The following is a 5,949-nucleotide window of genomic DNA, read 5'->3' as shown; positions in this document are numbered from 1 at the left end:
CCTTCCAAATAAATGTGACCTCCTTAATGACACCTTCTTACTTTCCTCAAGTCAGAACTACATCTCATTGTATTTCATATTGGCATAGCACTTAACACTAGAAAGCATAACACGATCTTGTTTTTCTTGAGCTCCACAAAGATATGTTTGATCTTAAATTTTGCTATTATACCCAACATGGTGCGTTGCAAATGTTCAACATATGCCTTTGTTTAGCTGAATTGGAATTTTGTGAGCACACAGTAATTCTACAATAAAGGCTGATTTTTTTAAATACTGATTATTAAATTGTGTACAATGCTCCTCTGAAATCTTCCCAAATTATAAAAAGAATAAGAGTTCTCTGGGAAAGGCCATATCTGACCCTTATCAACTTCACAAAGGGTAATAGTCACTGTCAACAGCATTAACAACACAAAACCAATTCCCATTAAGTCAGACATGTGGCCTATGCTTCCATATCTCTTCCTACTCATTTCAACACCAGTCTTATTGCTTTTCTGGGTCCAAAATCCAATGTGGCAGCCCACAGGCCACAAAGAACCATATTGGGGTGGTAAATCCATGCTAGTAGTTGAATTCAGTGAAGATAGTTTCTGAAATGTGCTTTCAGATGCCTCAGCCATGAGTCTCACTGCTTTGGGCTCATATTACAAAGATCTCTGTCTCATGGCTCTTGCCTACTCTCCTATCCCCGTATCCTCCAGTTATCCAACAAACTTGGGCAGTGGCTCTTAACTCTGGTTCTGTGGGTAGAGCAGTCCCAAGGTCGGCTCTGTCTCATGTTGGAGCTCTGGTTCTCTGCTTCACACATAGCTGTGCTTCCATAAGTCTGGCTGATTCAAGAATCTCTGGGCCTGAAGCACACTCTCTGCACACCTGCTTCTTTTTTAGAGGTGACCAAGTTCTCCCATTCTGCTACTAGATGAGCTCAGTTTAGTGGGGAGACTGGCCAAATTCTTTGTGGGCTGGTCAGAATACCCAGTCTGTTCGTGGATAGGCTGACACACCGTATTTGTCTATTTCTGCCCATAGCATGGCTAAGTCAAATTAAATGGCTAGGAAAGCCATTTAAAACAATAAACTCTTAACACCACAAACATTAAGCAATTATTTGGTATTCTACATAGAGTATCATATTGGACCCTATGAAAATGACATTTTTAGAGGCAAAATATATTCAATTATTGCCAAATCCATGTGAGTCAATTTGACATAAAAATATTCTAATTGGAATAGCTAATAAATACCAATGAATATCACTTTGAAAGAGTGTTAAATCCCACCCTTTTGAATAATTTATAACCTGTCTAAAGTTACTAAAGAAAAGTTTTGGTGGCCTAGTGCATAAGGAGTTGCATTGCCAACCTAAATGCATGCAGTTCAAATCTACCAGCTGCAAGATGGGCAAATTCTTCCTGTGAGATTTCTAACTTCTGAACATCTGTTGGAGGGTCTGTTACAAGCAGGTTCCAACTCCACAAGACATAACAACAATTATTAAGAGGTATAGTGGTTAAAAGGTAGAATTATTTCTTTCCTTACAATAGATTTTATTTCTGGCCAATGCATCTCACGTGTCAATGTCATGTTTCTGTCAGTGGAGGCTTGCATCGTTTCTATCTATGATGCTTGAAAATGTTTCAGCACAACCTCCAGACCAAGACTTGCAAACTATGAGGAAAGGCCTGTCAATCTAGTTCTGAAAGTCAGCCAATGGAAAATGTATTGATCATAACTGAACACTATCCACTTCTCCACAGGTCACAGGGATGATAAAAGAAAAGACAGTATTTTGTGCCCTTGTTCAAATAGTTGCTATATATATTTTTAAAAAACTTTAAAATTCTGAATTATAGACTATAAATCCTCAAAAACACAGAAAATATAAAATTAGATCCTAAGGTTATGTGAGGGAGCTCTAGCAGCCTAGTAAGGTATTGCACTGCCAATCCAAAGTGCACCCCCTTCTGTTCCTAAGATGTTCATTGGCAGATTGGCCTGCTTGTGTGCTGTGTGTTGGCACCATGCTGACCTTTAGAGGGATGTCAGCAGTGGGGTTAGTCCAACAGATGACTATGCTTCTCAACTAGGTATTTGTTTTAACCTGTCTCCAGGCTGAAGGCAACAAAAGTACTGACAATATACTTTATCCACATTCACCTGGAAATGATATTTTTCTTTCAGTTCCCTGGGGGCTCTATAGTGGGAAAAGGCCCCAAATGCATGTCAGACTAAATATGGGATGAAACATAATATTTTACGCTTCATTAGCAGGTTTTATTTTCACTCCAAGAAGATAGTTCAACATTACAATCTCTTACCTTGTTCTTTTCTGGTTTTAATATAAACAATCTTAAAATGCCTCATTTCCATCCCCCATGTCCACTGCCTCAGGCATCCAGAAGCTGTCTTATCAGATTTTGCAGTCTGAGATAATTTGATATTGTCAGAGTTCCTCTGTGTGTGTGTGTGTGTGTGTGTGTGTGTTATATATGTGGTAGGATATTTTTCCCTTAATAAATTCCAGCTTGATAAAAAGAAGAAGTTTGCACTCTAGTGGCTGATTTACAAAAGGCTCTGGAAGCCACACAGTATCTTAGGAAAAGGAGGAAGTACAACAGAGATATCTGGGTACCAAGGGCTGAGCAATTGTTTTACTTTTCATTACATTGAACAGTTACATGGCAGGAAATATTTTGTGGCTATATTTTTTCCTATTAGAATTTTTTTCATTAAGCTAATTTCAATTCTAAATTCTCAGACTAGCAATTAGATTTCTGGTGTTTCATTAGCCTATTGTACCTTTTGAATAGCATATAATTAATGTCTATTATAGACACTTTGCCCAATGATACAACATAATTAGAGTTTTTTAAACCTTTTATAGCTCTTTGCAGGAAGATTATATAAATTTAAGGTAGAAATAGTATACTTACTAATATGATATTAATTAATGTAATTTTATTACTTCTTTTTCTAAAGCAATTCAATATCCAAAATTTTATTATGATTTGAATTATAAAGGAAGGAAAAAATTTGTTCCATGTTTCCCTTTCTTTTAAACCACCATCAATCCTATAGACTACCTTCTTACCATTTGATCATTTCATTAATCTACCTCTGTCTCCCCAAGTCCATATTATTTTTTCCCAACTCCCTTCAGTATCTTTCCTCAGATAATAGAAAATAAAATACTTCTGCTCCCTAAATTTTCTGCCTTAGATGGGCAGGATGTGAGGAATGAAAATGAAATATCTAGTGTGTGTCTTTTTCTCTTAATCTATTTACGTAACCCAATACATATTACTGAAGACTCACTGACTTCTGTGGAAAGAGCACTCTGTTGTGGAGTAACGACAAAGAAATCATTTTAGGAATGGCTGAACCAACCTGGTCAAAAGAAAAAGAAAAGCAAAATGGTGAGAGCAGTGGAGATAGAAAAGTGAACAGATTTCACTTTTAATTTTTTTTAAATACAAACAAGAGTTGTCATGAGTCAGAATTGATACATAAACTAGTGGTGATCTAGTCACAGACCAAATAGATAGTGAGTGCAACTATAAGTAAAATGTAGCGCTCATGAGGATGGCACAGGATCAGACAGGTTTCATTCTGTTGTATGTAGGATTAATACCAGTTCGAGGCCTCTCAGAAGTATCTAACAGCAACATACAAGTGGAAAGAGGCTTTTGTGGCATAGTGCTTAAGTGTGTACTGCTTGCCTGAAGGCTGGTGATTCAAACCTCCAGTCACTGCAAGAGGAATATATGACTGTCTGCTTCTGTAATGAATATGCTTTGGAAAACCTGTCGGGCAGTGCTACTCTCTTATGGTGCTCTATGAGTCAGAAACTACTCTATGATAGTGGGGTTTATTCAAATGCAGATTACAGATGAGCAATTATAAAGCTAGAGTAGAAGTCATAACTAGTGATTCATACTTAAAAATCTTCAGGTTATAAGTGATAGTTAAAGATGAGTTTTCACGGGCAGAAAGCTGAGATGGAGAAGAAAAAGGCCAGGACCTGACCTTGGGGTAAATACATTTGAAGTGGGAGAAAAAGTGAAGGAGCCAGACAAGAAAACTAAATGATCAATAGTGAGAGAAAAAGCAGTGGAAGGCATGATGAAAAGCAGAGCTGCCCACATATACATCTCATAACCCTTCTTCATCCTTCTTTACCCTTCTTTTGGTGGCAGGAAGTTCCCTACTCAAGAAAGAAGAAGGAGAAGGGGGGGGGTAGAGAGAGAGAGAGAAAGTCACAGGCAGTTCATTAGCAATGGCTTGGGAGGGAAAATAATTATTGATTAAATTCCATTAAAATTATTTCATAGCTTCTGTCTCTTACACAGCTCAAAATATCAAGAAAAGAATCGATATTAGTTAGTAGACCAAATACCTAGAATAAATCAGAAATATCCCCTGTCTTAGTCTACTGTGTTTTCATCTCTGAACTAATGATTATTGTTAAATTTTATGCCTTGTAGCAATACTATAAAGAGTGAATCTGAACCCTGCCCTATCCTGTGCCATTCTAACCATCTCTGGCATACTTGAGCCCACCATTACTGTCACTGTGTTTCTTTATCTCATTGAGGACATTTCCCTCCTTCACTTATCCTCCACCTTTCAAAGCAAGATGTCCTTTTCCAAGAATTGGTTCCTCCTAATAACATGCCGTAAGTATATGAGACGAAATTTCACATAAGGAGTTGCTCCTTTCCCAAAAGATATTTGCTTTTATTTATGGCAATCTCTGGGATACTTAGCACTCTTCTTCGACATCGCAACTTAAAGGCATCAATTCTTCTTCTGCCATCTTTATTCCTTGTCCAACTTTTAGTTGTGCAAATAATTGAAACGTTATTATTGGATCATTACTATAATATTATTTAAACAACTTTAAACTTAACTTAGTCTTTAAACTGACATTATAGCTCTTCAGCACTTTGAAAAGGTCCCAGACAGCAGACTTTCATAGTGCAATACATTTTTTTTTTTAAATTTCCTGGCTGCTGGAGCCAAGGATCCAAGCAAGATGAAATTATTGACAATTTCTAACTTTCTCCATCTGCCATAATGTTGACTATTGGCCCAGTGGTGAGGAATTTTGTTTTCTTGATGTTGAGATGTAACCCAGAATAAAGGCTGTGGTCTTTGATCCTCTGCAGGAAGTGTTTCAAGTTACGGAGTTCATCTTTCAATATGGCATGTCTAGCCATCATTTGTCTCTGCTGTGTAGATGCATGGGAATATGAGACTGAGTCACATTAAACTATTGCCAATAAATTGAACATCTCTAGTTCCAGAGACAGAACTTCTGGTGACTTTGAAGAGACAATAAGAGAACGTAGGATGACTTTCTTGCTCCAGCTACACCTAGGGCAGCAACACTTATGGCCAATCTGACATGAGATGGGACCTTGACAGGGGATAGCCAATATTGGCAGATCTGAGAACTTTGTTGAACAACTAAGGGTGGGAAGCCAATACTGGAAGGACTAGAAACTTTGTTGGACCACTAGGGGAAGAAAGCCAATATTGATTGGCAGGACTGAGAACTTGGAAACACTGGCCTGGAGCCATGAGCCATGAGACTCAGGGCTGAGGTACCTGCGTGTACATTTTGAGAGATGTCTTGACTGTATTCTGTTATTAATCTATATTATAAACTTTTCAGTTCTTCAGTATGATTCGGCAGGGTCTGTGAGCTATCACATCAGATTTTTTTTCTGTAAACTTTCATTTTATTAAATTTTATTAGTTTCAATGAACATTCAAAGGGATTCTGGGCTTTCACTCCTTCATTGCCGCACCATTCTCTCCACCCTCCTCCCCAGTTTGTTCTTCTTCCCCGCCATCCCGCCATCCGAATGTCTGTTTTAATTGTCCAATTGCCACAGTGCTTGTCAAAGTCAATTCTGATTAATCTCCTTTGTCGGTGTG

Source organism: Elephantulus edwardii, unplaced genomic scaffold, assembly GCF_000299155.1.
Source record: "Elephantulus edwardii isolate Elephantulus edwardi_28Jun2011 unplaced genomic scaffold, EleEdw1.0 scaffold00360, whole genome shotgun sequence".
Lineage (NCBI taxonomy): Eukaryota > Metazoa > Chordata > Mammalia > Macroscelidea > Macroscelididae > Elephantulus > Elephantulus edwardii.
Note: the sequence above shows the minus strand (reverse complement) of the source record.